Raw genomic sequence first — 15,312 nt, forward strand, 5'->3', positions numbered from 1 at the left:
ACATATGGTATATAAAATCACCTAGTGTTTCACAACCCTCTTAAATAATTAGGCACAACAGGGTTTGCTGGGTGACCACCTGGATAAAGTCAAAACAGTGGCATCTGCATCAACCAGATGGGAGTCTGCTCTTCACTGCCATCAGGAAATGGACAGCCCACTTCCACTCCAGTGAACCAAAAGCTGCCTTTTCCCAGACAAGGAAGGGAAAGAAGATTTTAGGAGAGAGCCATTAATGTGTCTTCTTTCAGTTTTCAGGTTACCGAAGCCTCTACGGAAACCAAAAGGAAGAGACCCTGCTCCCCAGCCTGAGAAGCAGCAGAGGAGGTAAGGTAAATTTGTACATAATCAGCAAACCGTGTACCTGGCAATGGCATTTTGAAGGCAGGTTGAACAAAGGCTTATATTTTTATTTGTTTCTGTCTTTTAAAAGCGAAAAAAAAAAAAAAAAAAAGATTGAGGGAGGGAGAATATTAGCAATTTAGCGTGAGGCTCCATTAGATCAAATCAGTGCCAATGATAGTCACTTATTTCCTCCATTTCATAATGATTTACTCTATAAATTAATGCCCGCCTATTTAAACACAGTCAGTGATTCAGTCCCGGGTACCATGGCAATAAGTGACAGGGAATAGGGCTGAGCCCCCCCGTCAGATGGCTCTCCGTGCTGTCGTTATGCTGGATGTGCGCCGCCACGATGGTAATGGGGGGCTACGTGAGAACCAAGACAGATATTATGCAAACATATACTGACTTAAGTATCAATCTGTCACTGGTGTAACTCATTGTAATGGCTCCACCAAAGTCATTACGGAGTAATAGGCATTACAGCGTGTTAAACATCTATCACGGGTGGAGGTTCAGAGGAGCCACGAGAAAGCTGTGAGAAGCTACCAACATCCTGATCTGGAAGATACTCAGATTTAAGTTTTTCAGTTCAGCCAATCCCCAGCAGAGCGTTCCCTTTTCCCCCCCCTTTCCACTCCAAAGAGATGAATCTGAAAAAAGTGTCTCACAGCTTTAAGAAGGAAAAAGAGAAAATCCTCTTGAGCTCATAGGTATGAAGCACACGCGGCGTAACTGCAGCAGTTAAATTCAAATCTCTCTTTCATAGACACACACACAGGCACAAAGAGGGCTTGATGGTGGGAAAGCTGTAGCCTGGCTGTGCCACGCAGTGTTTTTAGGACGTGATCCCTTCTCTTGTTACCTCTAGAAGTCACTCAGCCTGATTTTATGGTACAGAAGTGGAAGGAGGACATAACCTCTGTGTCCTTCTTCAGCCAATCCATGTCCTCTCCCCTGACCCGCCTTGATGGTGTATTAGCACATCCAAAACCTGGATCAATCCTCTCTCCAATACACAACTATCCTGGTTAATAACCACCAGGTACCTTCAGTCCCAGGTTTTGCAGTGAGTCATTCTTCTTTCTGCTGAGCGAGGTCCTGTTTGGGACTGGCCAGGGTGAGATACCTCCTGGATAACGACAGTGGCTTAGGTTAAGCTCTTACCCTACTCTGCATTTATTTTTGGTTGCTTTTCAAAGAGCAGTGCTGCAGCACCAGCTCAGTGATCTGAGGAGCAGAGTGGGGTTGTTTTGTTGTTCAGTGCAGACCTGGTTATTTTGGTAGCATAATATACATTCTTCAGCCAATCCAGTGGCTTAGAAAAGTACTCTAAAGGTTAAATAGTTGATGCTCCATCAACGTCTACAGAAGGTGACACACAAATCCAAAGCAACCCAAAGCAGTTGGCTGCCTCCAGCCAGCCGGGTGGTGTAGCCAGGGGTGAATGCATGTGCAGAGATTTCTAAAGTGAGTTTACCCACTGCTTACTGCTCAGCCTGGGCACTCAGCGGTGCATTTACTCACTTTTTTGTGTACTAAAGCCGTACTGATACAGCTCACAGCATCCTCAAGCAGTTGTATAGAGGGTCAGGAAAGAGGCTTAATAGACTGAAGGTGCCTGAATGCAGTGTTACAGTAAGTAACCGACTCTCTTAAAAAGAGAGACTGGTAAAAGAAAAAGCCCAGGGAACAAACACTGGATCTGTTGTGCTGTTACCATTTAACCTGCATTCACTGCCAATTGAAATGCACTTTACATTACTTCAGTCAGATACTTCAAAGGAAATCCTGGAGATGGGAGCACTTAAGCAAGAGCACTTCTGGTGGTAATGTGTGTATTTGAAAGCCTGGCAATTGGGAAGGTTGTGAATGCAGCAGTGTATCCAAATATAGCTGTAGCTTGTTATATGTAAACGGCAAGACTCATTCTGATATTCCTGCTCCCGTCCTGCCCTTCCTTCCTGCAAAACGGTGTGATTTCTTCATCTGTCAGCGTCTCCAGTGTTTGTGTTTGCACGTAACAACGTTCGCCTGTGCCCATTATCCCACTCGGCGGCTCGGTGAGAATAGCTGATGTGGTACTAGGTTATAAAAACCCCAAAGGAGACATTCAGGAAAGGCTCTTTGAGGAAAGTATTGCTGCTTCTGCAGCGCCCATGGGGGACAGCAGAAGTGTTGGGCACAGCCATGGACACAGCTGGGGGTGGGCAGAGGATACGCAGGGCTGGTGCCAACTTTGGGCTTGTTGGGTTAAGCATAACCAAGAAGATTATGGGGTAAAGGTGTAAAACCAGAACAGGTGAAACCTTGCATGTACTTAAATCCTCCTGAATGGGAGTACCCACACGGAGGTCTAATGAGTTTTAACTTATGTGTGCTGGGTGTTTAGTCCATGGAGCTCCACCGTGTCCTGCAATGTGAGATGTGGGGCTTTCCACCCTCAGACCTTTGTGCCCTGACACTTAGGCCAGCAGTGAAGACCTGTCAGCATCTGAGTCTGCAACGAGCAGACTTTTGTGGAGTTTTCTGGGACAGAACCTCTCCCATTTCCCACCACGTGTTGGTGGCCAGATATCCATGTGAACGTGCAGGGTTGTATTAGTGAGTCTCAGAGAACTCCCTGTTATTTAAACATTGGGTCTGCTGATGTTAAATGGTAGATCTGCTGCCTCTTGCTATGAGAGATAAAAGACACAGGACACACAAAGTACATCCTAAGGCAAGGGCAGTCTGTGAAATGTTGGACAGTGTGTGGGCAAACCCCCGTGACCCAGGGAAAAACCTATCAGCCAAACCTTTCTGGTTAACTTTCTTGGAGAAATGCTTTTGCTTCATTGCCTTTTATGTTTGGGTACAATCTAGTCTCGGTCTTCGTTGTCGTGGTGGATGAGAGTTTAAAAGACAAATTCCATTTGGGTTTTTGGGTTCTCTTTATGGAGTGGGTTCATAAAAAATAGTCTGGAATACCTGACTATAGAATAAGAGAATGTGACATCTTGGAGGTGGGGAGAAGAGCCACAGCTGCTCTCTTTTCCCTGACAAAAATGTGAAGACTGTGAGAACTCACTGACCTTTATTCAGTGCAATTAAATGCCATACAAATAAATAGCTAATTCTGTTTAGCAGCATTGCTGCTTTTATCTCCCTGTGGCCAAACCAGGTAAAATTCCCCTTTGTTTATTTGACCATGCGTTGACACATTTAGGGCTGTGCCATGGAAAGCAAAGGTCCTGTTTGCTCTGCCCCTGAGCAAGGATGTCTTCTCCTCAAACCTCCTCCAAATAAGGACATATTCAGAGAGCAGCATCTCTTAAAAATGATTGCAAGCAGCCTGGTAGCTCCACCTCCTATTAATTTTGCTTGACTTGCAAAGAATTTGGTTTGGTGTCTACTGATGGTATCTGTGGGTTTTGGAAGTATAATGACCTCTCTTTTGTGCCGTTCACGTGTTCATCCATAGGGCTGAAATCTTCTTCTTCCTGAAAAAGCCCACCCCATCCCACCTTTCACACTGACATCCTGGGCTGGAGTATGATCAGCCTGTGGTTATGGCACAACTCCAACCTACTCAGGTGATTCTCTAGAGATTTTAGCTGCTGAAAATAAAATAAAAAAAGCCTCTCTACTGAGCATGTGCAAATAGTAATTTCACAGATGCATTTAGCACAGCCAAATTTGAGCAGATATTCAAGAGAACTTCAAAAGGCAAAAGGCCTATTCCCAGCGTAATATCCATCTGCATCCCCCTGTAATAGTCAAAAATTTAACAGAGCAGGTTGCCATTCATTTTTTAACATAGGAAAACCCACTTGTTTTCTTTTCTTTTTTCTCCTCAGAAATCTCTAATCTCTATTAATTCTTTTTTTTTTTTTTTTTTCCAAAATTCACCATCACAAAATTTCAGAGCACCCCATGAATTCCCAGTAAAAACAACTACAAAAATAGTCCTGGATTTAAGACAGTTTTCTCTAAAGACGTGGATAATATACCTACTTCTACCTCCCTCACAGTTTCTACATGAAGTGCTAACATTTCTGGAGTCATTAGTAGACGCAAGCTACTTATTTTGGGGTTGATATTGTGGAATTTGTTGTTAGAGTGGTGCTGAGCTCCTCCAGCCTCATCCAGGCAGCATAATAGAGAAAGAACCCCAGGGCATGAAATACCCAGTTCTGCATCATCGAAAACTGGGTACTGCAAATTCGTGCATTTTGGTGAACTTTCTGTTTGTGACTCAGCACTTTCCTCTGTAAAGTGACAATAATGTCACCCTTCTTCTAAATTGATGCTAAACTGATGAATGCCATCGAGAAGCCTGAAAGGGAATTAGTCATTGCCTCCAGAGCAGTGTGTCAGAAGTTTTCTGGAAATAAAATATCGACAAGGTGCTCTTTAAAGTAGCTCTGTACTTTGTGCACATGGACATTTTGGAAAAAAATGACGTGAACATTTAGCTTAAAGATCATATAACCGTGTATATCCCCAAAGGAATCAAACTGAAATTCTTCAGGTAAATTTAATTTGACATTTCCAGGCTATGTATTACACAAAGATTGCATGTATAATATCTAAATGTTCCATGATCTCCCTGAATCCCAGGTTTTAGTGTCATAACATCAGAAAGGACAGTCTCCTGGTGGTATCGTACTGCCCAACTACCCATCTTCATAGTTGTCCCTCCTCCTCCTCCTCCTTGGACCGAGCTGTCAGTTGGAGCATGCTCTTGGGAGGGTTTCATATTGAAACTAATCAAAGGGACATGCTTGACTTTATCCATTTTGGATACACTAGGTTTATTCACTAGGTTTATAATTTTTTCCCTCCTTCCACAATATCAACTTCAAAGACTCATTTCATCCTTTTCTCTGACCAGAGAGTTGCATTAAGGCTGGCTGGCTCTTTGCACCTAGGGCCAGTCCAGCTCTGAGTCTTTCTATCTGACCCTGAAGGCTGTGGTTTGAGCGTGGACAATGTAGGAACCATCAGGTGGACTTGCTGCTCTTCCCACCACCTTCTGATATTCCACGCTCAAAGTAAGAAAAGCAGGAACATGTTTGTACCTCGGCAGCATCATCTCCACCGGGTCTTTTGACTTTGCTGGCAATCAGCAGGGACAAACCCATGGGCAGGATTCCTCCTTGTTCTCATCTCCAAACCCACAAAACTCTTGAATTAATTTTATTTTCAATTTAATAAAATAAAATGAATGCTTCAAGTAGGAAACATTTGAGGACAAGTTTCAGCTCGGAGTACTTTATTATGGCTGAGTTTTAATCCTCGGTGCATAAGAAGGATTATGCTGGGAACACTGACATCACCTTAAATATAGCAGCATGAATACGCCACTGTAATAAATCTTTTCAGCTTTAAATTTCAATTCAAGAAAAATGTTCGTTGAAAATATCTTCTTCTCCAGTAACCTTCCCCTGCCTCAAACATGCCCACACTCTGGGCACCATCTGACCCAGCCTTGTCCCTCAGGAGGGTGAAGAGGTGCTATCTCCCTCCCACACAGCCTGCCTCTTGTCCAGAACCAGATAGAGCAGTGAAATGCTGATTTTACCTGTTGCAATTGCCAACATGGGGAAAAGGGATGATAAAGCATCTTGTTAAGTCGTAACAAAAAAGTTTGACCAGTAAAACCTCAGCTCACACTGGGAAATTTTCTCCCTTATAACGAGGCAGAGGTGGCCTCGGGGCATCGCTCCCAGGCTGAGCTCGGCAGGAGTTTGCTCCTGCAGCTCAGGAGGGAGATGGGACCCAGCCAAGAATCCAGGAAAGAGAAATTTGATTTATAAGTGAAGCATCAGCAGATGTCTTAAAAGGTCCTCCGAGAGTTTGTAATACTCTGGAAGAGCCGAGAGTAATAAAATGAAATAAAATCGATTATAGAGCCAAGTTTCTACCCTGACTGCTGCACCTAGAGGAAAACGAGCGCTGCTTCTTACAACTTTTTTTGGGAGACATCAGGAAGGCAGAGGTGGCCTCGGGGCATCGCTCCCAGGCTGAGCTCGGCAGGAGTTTGCTCCTGCAGCTCAGGAGGGAGATGGGACCCAGCCAAGAATCCAGGAAAGAGAAATTTGATTTATAAGTGAAGCATCAGCAGATGTCTTAAAAGGTCCTCCGAGAGTTTGTAATACTCTGGAAGAGCCGAGAGTAATAAAATGAAATAAAATCGATTATAGAGCCAAGTTTCTACCCTGACTGCTGCACCTAGAGGAAAACGAGCGCTGCTTCTCGCAGGGACTCTGCAGTCATGGTCTGAATGCTTTCCTGCCCCAAAGGTGAGGACTTGGGAATGGTCCAGCTCAAGCTGAGGTCTGATGACCTTCACCAAGAGGGCACATGCTTCACCGGGTACAGGAAACATCCTCCCACCCGTCCCAGTATCTCTCGGTACTTTTGTGATTCCCCAGGGAGTCTAATTGTCTCTTTTGTCTCCAAGATATCACGAGACTGTAGATATGTTCGGAGGTTTGCATGGTGACTAGGGTGAAGATAATATCTAGGTTTCTCGCAGGGGTGTCAGATGTTGAGAAATTGGTCTATAAATAATGCAATTTTGTGCTCACGGAGTCTTTGCTGGTTGTTTTTTTTATGAATGGGCATAACAGTTATCGTAAAGGGAGCGCAGCAGAGCCAGCTACTACGGCACAGAGATATCCCCCGTGTTGGCCTGCACGTGATGTGCTGCTCCTATCCTCCCTGGCAGGCGGTGTGAAATGTTACAGCACTTATTTTGCCAGGGAAAAAAATTAAAAAAAAAAAAATTAAAAAAAAAATTAAAACCCCAGCTACGATATCATCCATTTTTCACCGCTTATGGAGCATTATTATCACCCAGTGTCGCTGGGAGCACCCGCAGCATCAGAGGCTGGGCTGATAACACACCTACCACCCCAGATAGGTGCAAGACAAACACGTGGAGCCGCTGTGGCAGCCAGCCTTAATGGTCCCACTCCGTGGAAAAGCACAATTCACAGCATTTGTGGGTGAGCATATGCAAATCAGCATATAAATCAGGCTGATGAAGCCGCAGCAGCCACCACAAACCGAAAATAAGTGTCTTTTTTTTCCCTTTAGGCCAACACTAGTGCTTGCCGAAGTAACAGCTGCACGAGGCTGATGAGGCCCAAGAAGGCCATTAGAGCCTCCGCCGCTGGTTTGGAGCACAGTGGACTGAATGCAAACCCCTCTTTGCAAATTTGTGCCCCTGCTAATTTTTTTCTTGGTGGTGTCGTTGTAGTTGTTAGTTTGTTCAGCATCGTGCCGTTGCATATGTTTTCCCAAAAGGGTCTGGTACCTACATGGTGGGGAAAAAAAAATGAAAAAATAGACTTTTAGTTTGAAATGAACGTCGCAGTGATTTAAAACAGGCTTAGTTGAGAGTTGTAAAATCTTTGGTTCAGCCTGATCTGTCTCCTTTAAGGCTGTCAAACTGAAAGGAATTAAAATGCAGAGAAAATTATTTGGAAAAGAAAATGCAACTTTGCAATTTAACTTCGCTACAGGGAAAAAGTTTTAAGAAATGATTAGCAGTTTGTGTGTCTTTCGCCTTGGGAGCCTGAGGTCAGACTCGTTAAAGAGAAACAATTTTCAGAAAATATTGAATGCCCACCTTTGGAAAACCTGTTCTCTACAGGTTAGCTAAAGGTGGGCCCTAAACTCACTAGTCTGCCTGAAAGGCTCAGCTTAGCCTTAAATAAAAAAAGAAAAGAAAAAAAATTAAATTAAACCAGGTACAAAGGAGTGAGTAACTGTGATACTCCACATGCAGGAAGGCAAAGAGATGCTTTGACAAAGGGAAACATCAGTGTAAAGGCAGAAGTGATGCTCATCTTGGAAGGAGATGAGGTGGAAATAAATATCATCCTGGACTGGTACCAGTAGCCACAGAGCAGTGGTAGAACAAGAGGGAAAGGTGGGGTGGCCAGTCTTCATCAGTTATGTAGAGAGAGACCCTGAGGTCTCCAGGATCTTGGGACTTGTTGCTGCTAGTTCTGATATAAGGCATATTTGAGGACCTCTGTTTGTATTTTTTAAAGGCATCTGGCTGGTTGACTTCCTTTCAAGATGATCTTGTTGGGATTCTGCTGCTTTAAGAAAGATGAATTAGGGAATTTAAAGTTTTAGACGTGTATCTCAGCTTTTAATTTAAATTTAAATAAATAAATAGTCAGGGATAAAACCAGAGTGATTTGGTGTCACTTCCAGAGCTGAATAAAAGCCCTGAACCTAACTACGACCCACTGATGGTGAAAAATAAGCTAGGAGTTTAAAATTAATCCCATTATTGTGCTCTAAAACATTATTAATACGTGTAGACATTCTGGCAAATCCCATTATTTTAATACTATCCTTTCTCCTAAATATTTCATAGCCAGTTTTTATTTCTCTTATTAAATAGTCACTTTAGAAGAAAGACAAACTCCCTATTAGTGAAGTTTGGAAGGACACGACCTGCAGGGTCTAGCGATGAGGATTTTTAGAAGGCTGTGTAGGAATTAGCGGCTGTAGCACAGGAGCCAAGAGGAATTGCTGGGCAGGAGTGGTCCTTCAGGCTGGGCACCCCTGCACCACCCCATCACCCAGCACACGTTACTGAAGCAGGATAATATTGCATTTTCAGGATGATAATATCATGCTGATCAATTCAGAACCGCAGAAGACCATATTCTGTCATCCCTACGCGCGCAGAATAATAACCGCACTTTGCAAGTAGTCCCTTTCATTCCAGTGGGGCTCTCTTGTCATCAATATATTTGTTTCCAAATTATAGTGTTATTGGTCCAACTTGATCTTTATTCCCGTTAACCAATTGCATGTGCAGAAGGCCTGGAAATGATGCCACGGCGAGGGCTGCTCTCGTCCCACTCCCATTGTTCCAGGACTCCAGTCCTCAGAGTTATTGTTCAAGCTGCCAGTTATCTCCGAGTGCTCCCAGCAGATGTTGGGGGGAGGGGGCAATTTATTTTATTTTTGTTGAAGAAGTTTGCCTTTTTAGGGACCAACCCTGACAAGAGCCTAATTCTGTTTGCTCTCCCCTGCACTGTGTTTTGCCTCTTTAAGTTGGAAAATATTTAGAGAAGAAAACGTGTTTTCTTGCTGTTCAAAATAATAATAATTTGCCAGTGGAAATTTATTACTGACTTCAAAGGGAGCCCTAAATTTGCTGACAGTAAATAAGGGGCAATCCTGCTTTTACTACAGGCAGTGGAGCTATTCTTGTGGGGTTTGGTGGGCACTGATTTGAATGCAGAGCTGTCCACGATATGACAATTCCATTCTTTGAGCATCCTCTAAAGTTCAGCATTTATTTTTGTCTGTGGTGGAACAAAACCAAAGAATTATGGGCCGGTTTTTGAAGACATAGGATTGTATCAAAATACTAGTTTTCAAATCAAAACCTAGCTATTGTAAGAAGGCTTCTTAGATTTGGGACTGTTGGATTATCTTAATAAATAGAAGAGTCTTCTGGGCTATAACCTGATCTCTGGGGTGGTGGTCTCAGTCATAAAAGATGCAAGGGCCGAGCTCCTTCTCAAGAAGAGCTTTTCACTCTGCGTCTTCTGCTTGAGGATCCACTCAACCTCAAACCAAGTGAGGGACCGTGACAGATTGCTCTCTTCTGCTCTTCCTCAAGTGACATGAGAAATAAACAGGGAAGCCCACAAGAAAGCTGGTTGATATGGATTTATCTCCATGGATCATTTTTTGCCTTAATGATCCATCCCGTTTTGGTGATATTTCATGAAGCTGACGATGTCCCAGCCAGTTTTGCTTCAGTGAGGGTGAAGGTGTAGAGCACCTCTATGAACGAAGCCAACGAGATCCATGTAGAGAGCTCATGCCGACACTTGGAAGTTCACATCCCATCCAAAAGGACCTTCTTGGCTCAGCTCCCTCCCTGCCCCTAACCTTATTGCTGAATATTTAAACAGAAATTAAACAACAACAAAAATATTAATCCCTGCCATGGCTTGATTAGGGATTAGAAATGTTAACCGGGCAGTGCCTTTTTCTGCAGGGGTATGCAGCCCCTATACCTTTAATTAGAGTAGCCTGTGGTACTTGCCATAAAGCTGATAAGTAATAAATAGCTGCCTTTGTCACATGCAAGTTCAGCATTGTGAAACGGCACACGGACGGCTTTAAAAAGCCTTTGATTAAACCCAGCACTACAGTAAATCTACAAACACAGAGGAAAGAAAAGAAGCTATTTAGTCTGTGCCAGTTCCCGGCATTAAGTATGCAAATTTCTCGGTGTCTTCAGCTCCCAAGAACAGCAGGCGCTGAATGCAGCAGCAGCAGCAAGCGGCACGACATCATTCATTTCAATCATTAAAACAAAAGCGGGATAAATCGCTACCTAATTTGTAAAATATGCTTATCATATAGGCTCTTTGGTCTTTAAGAAAAGCACCAGCTGAATGAGAATCACTGAATTATTTTGGAAAAAAAAAAATGCTTGAATCAATTCTGGTTTTCCCCCCTCTCCCAATGATTGTTCTTTTCTTTCTTTTTCCTTTCCTTCCTGTTCTTTTCCTTTCTTATCCTGTCCCCTTTTCCTTTTTCTTTTCCTTTCCAATTTCAGGTGAAACCCATCTATAACCTTCCCTCAGGCTCCCACCTCAAGCTACTGGAAAACCAGAGTCTTTTTTCCTGAACACACACAACTCACTATTCCCAGATCTGTCTTCTCTCTCCCTCTTTCCAAAAAAAAAAACGGGGAAACACCAACAATCAAAGCCAAGCTGGGAGCTCTGTGCTGAGCATCCCCCATCACCCTGCTCGACACATCCTGTCCAGCAGCCCCTGCTGCCATTCTTGGGCAGCTGATCAGCAGCTGATCAGCAATCTCCATTCCTCCCTGCATGGAAAAATGTGTATCCAGATAGCCTGGTCCTGCAACCTGCTGGGATCCCAGCCAAGTGGTGTTCATCACCTCTGCACCAAGGGACAAGGCTGTTTCTGGATTCTCTCCCTGTTCCTGACACCAGACACCATCCCTGTTTTCATCAGCAGCGGTGAAGATTGCTGGCACATAGGGAGCATCACTACTGCATCCCTAAAAGGTTTTATTCTAGCCCATTTGAATGCACGGTGGCCTGTAGGTAACTTATTTTTCCCATCAGACTGTTCCTTTTACATCAACCAATTCACCAGCTTCTCCAGCTCGTGGCTACTGGGGTGCAGAGGACACGAAGACTCTCCATGAGGTTGCCCCTCATATTGAAGTGAGTACGTGGCTCCTCTGCCTCCTCTCCACGGTGTGTGTGCGACGAGAAGCGAGGCCAACAACCCTGCTCTTCTCTGAAAAGTGTCCTTCGCTGATGTACCAGCTGTTCAGCCATTCAGCTGTTAGAGCAGAGTGCCTCTGGCAGTACAGCTCCCCACTGTTGTTATGCTGGGGCGTCAGCAGATGGAGCAGATCATGGTTATTGAAGCTGGATACAGGGACTGTCAGAAGCCTCGCGCTGCTTGGCATATGCAAATAGATCCCAGGCATCTGGTTGGGTCTTGGGCTGGCCATATTAACAGATAGTAAAAGAAACCCATTGGTTAGGGAGACCCACTGGCCGTAGCGTGGATGTGATGGTGTGATAGCTCCGAGATGTGGTAGATGAGCCAGGGAAGGGGGAGTTTTCAGAAGCTGTAGGTGTTCAGCTCCCTGTCCACGATGCAGACCCCACTGCAGAGCTGGGTGCTGCTGGCCCCCATGGGTGAGATGGCACCGGCACGGCTGGGCACAGCACCAACACCCCAACCACCACGGCACCTGGGGGATGTGGGCAGAACTGGGCTGTGAATGAAATACTTGATGCTCCTCAGATGCTTGTGCCACCCAAGGGCACGAAAAATCCAGCCCAACTTGGTTCTGTTTGCTTTTGAGAGTGAAGTCCATGTCTTTATGCTTGTGCCACCTTTCACTTCGGTGTCGATGTAGTTTGTCGTTGGCAGAACACTCAAGAAAGGGGAATTCAATGTTAGCTTGTCTCCAGCGTTCTTCGGGGTGGGTGGGTGTCACTCATCCAAGGGCATGAAAAGTCCAGCCCAACTTGGTGCCGTTTGCTTTTGAGAGTGAAGTCCATGTCTTTGTGCTTGTGTCACCTTTCACTTCACTTTGGTGTTGATTTAGTTCGTAGTTGGCAGAACTAGCTTGTCTCCAGCGTTCTTCGGGGTGGGTGGGTGTCACTCATCCAAGGGCATGAAAAGTCCAGCCCAACTTGGTGCCGTTTGCTTTTGAGAGTGAAGTCCATGTCTTTGTACATGGGTCTCACAGTCCTGTCACCAGTTCTGCCAGTTCATGCCATCTCCTGCAGCAGGCTTAGAGCTCTCCACCTGAGCCTGAGAAAGGGTTTTCAGCCCCATTGCCTGTAGAACGGTGACTCTTAACGTTGAGGTATTGAACAGCGTTGGAGATGATCTTCCACTGAACAGCATCATTGCAAACCAGCTGAAAAGCACAGCTTGGTGCTAGAGCACTGCCCTTGGTTACAGATAAGGGACCACTGAGGTTAAATATTGTGATGCACAGGTATCCTGGGTGTCCATGCCCCAGAGCCATCCCACAACTTGACAGATAGGGCTGCAAAGATGATTAGGGATCTGGAGCATCTCTCTTACAAGGAGAGGCTAAGGGACTTAGGTCTTTTTATTCTTGAGAAGACTGAGGGAGAATCTGATCAATGCTTATAAATACTTAAAGGGAGGGTGTCAGGAGGATGGGGCCAGTCTTTTTTCAGTGGTGCCCAGTGACAGGACAAGAGGAAATGGGAACGAACTTGAATGTAAGAAGTTCCACCTAAACATGAGGAGGAACTTCTTTACTTTGAGGGTGGCAGAGCCCTGGAAGAGGCTGCCCAGGGAGGTGGTGGAGTCTCCTTCTCTGGAGACATTCAAAACCCACCTGGACATGTTCCTGTGCAACCTGCTCTGGGTGACCCTGCTGTGGCAGGGGGTTGGACTGGATGATCTCTAGAGGTCCCTTCCAACCCCATGTAATTCTGTGGATGCAGCAGAGTGTAACCCCACTCTTCTTCCAAGCTGAGAAAACGATGTTTTCTTTCCTTCTCCTGCAATGCCTGGGGTTACAGAACATCTACCCAGAGAGTTTTCTTTGCTTCTCCTCTGGAGAGGAAACATGGTCTCCTCTCCTCCCATCTGCTCTGCTTCTCCCTGGCTCCGCCGAGGGTGTGAGTGGAACCACAGCATCCCCATGGGCTGTGCACCCAAGGGATGCCCAGGGCTCTGGTGTGGCACACCCAACCTCCCCTCCTCGGCCGGCACTCTCCTGGCACTCTCTGCCAGGCAGAAGCCTTTTCTAGCTACTGCCCGCTCCTGTGCTTCATCCCTGGCTCCGTCTGCAACATCAGAGGAACATAAAATGGGGCAAGGGAAGAGAAATAACATCCTGAATATTGTGCCTTCTAATTAGGCTGGCAGAGATCAAACAGCTTTCCAGGAGCACACTGTGGCAGGCTTTCTGGCACGGGGCTTTCCAGCCACGCGGGTTATTTCTGGGGGGAAAGCAAGCTCCATCCTCGCGGGAGCATCCTTCATCTCCCGGGGTCACAGAGCAGCTTCTAACTCATCCAGAAAAACCTGGAGAAAGAAGTTGAAATCCACATTCCTCCCCCGTCTTCGGTTGCAGTGTCCTCACCGTAAAGGGACTTGTAGAAACTTCGGCAGCACAAGCTGTTCCCACGATGTTGTTGTATAAATATGTTTTATGTATAAATATGCATTTGAATCCGTGTTTGGACTCAAACCTGTCTGTTCATCCAGCTGTCGAGTAACCTCTGCAAACAGCAGGGTCCTTCGTGACAGATTGAAACCAAGAAAACCGCTGCCTGTTCTGCAAAACATATTTAATTTGTTAAAGAGACGGGAACTTTGTTGAATTAATAAGATGTGCTAGAGCAGGGAGCCGCTCTCGGAAGAGCTGAGTCCTGGTTACAAGTGCAGTTTGCAGCTTGCTGGTAATCCTGCAATTAAAGCTACAGTACCAGCGTATCACAAAAATGGGATTTGCATAATTTGAAATTTGAGGAAAATCTCTAAATACTTTAATTTTGATAGAAACTGTTTCCACTGCTGACATGTGTCTACACCTATAATTTCAGTTGATAAATTGCTGTAATTTCTCCTCCATTTCATGTTCTTTCTAACATTAATTGTCAGTTGTAGAGTAAAACAGTAGAAAGAGAGAGGGAGGGAGAGAATAATGTCATTGTGCTTTTGTGGTGTGAATAGCCTTCTGAGGAATGATTATCTTCCACACAGATGCAAATAAAAAAAATAAAATAGAGGGAGAGAGACCTCTTGGCTTGCACAGAACTACTATGACGGGCATCAATGTCTCACTGCAAGGTAGGGAAGGAAGGGGTTAAAGCCACGTGAAGGTACCTGGGAGTGGTTGTGGCCATTTCCCAGGCTGCTGGAAGGAAAGATGGGTTTTCCAGTGGGATGTGGAATTGGAGGATGCGTGGTGGTGCACAGCTGGGCAGGAGGAGGCCTGAGCTGCAGCATCCAGGGTCTGAGTCCTCTGGTCCAGGCATCTCCTGCCCCACACAAGCTCCTCATGAAGCCAGCAGCAGGCAAGGACTCACCTGGTTGGGTGTCCCCAGCCCGGGCACCCCCTCCATCCTGGTCCTGCTCCCCATCCCACCTCCCCAAATGCCACTTTTCAAGCAACTTTTAAATAAAATACCCTTTCAAACAGAGGGCTAGTGGTACTAAATTATTCTATTAATTTATTATTCATGATGAAAAATTATTCTAATAAACGGTGAAAAATTATTCTAATAACATTCTATCCTATTAATATTCTGCAGCCGAGCAGTTAAACTCACTTCCTGTGGCTGCTCCCCTCCTTAGCGCTGATCTATTTCTTACAGAGTTTATTGAAATTAAAATCTGCTTCTTTGGAAATGTGCTGCATTTAACAAAACCAGTGGGGGG

General features: G+C 45.1%; 1 long non-coding RNA gene across 2 annotated transcripts in view; it reads left to right on the forward strand.

The window, feature by feature from the left end:
• The first annotated feature begins 249 nt into the window (after nucleotides 1-249).
• LOC106895253 overlaps nucleotides 250-15,312 on the forward strand; it is a 51,088-nt gene continuing 36,025 nt past the window's right edge. For both annotated transcript variants that reach the window (XR_001413399.1, XR_001413397.1), the window contains exon 1: nucleotides 250-327. This is a non-coding gene — a long non-coding RNA (uncharacterized LOC106895253). The remainder of the gene's footprint in view (nucleotides 328-15,312) is intronic.

This window comes from Calidris pugnax, unplaced genomic scaffold, assembly GCF_001431845.1.
Source record: "Calidris pugnax isolate Ruff unplaced genomic scaffold, ASM143184v1 scaffold50, whole genome shotgun sequence".
In the NCBI taxonomy this organism is placed as follows: Eukaryota; Metazoa; Chordata; class Aves; order Charadriiformes; family Scolopacidae; genus Calidris; species Calidris pugnax.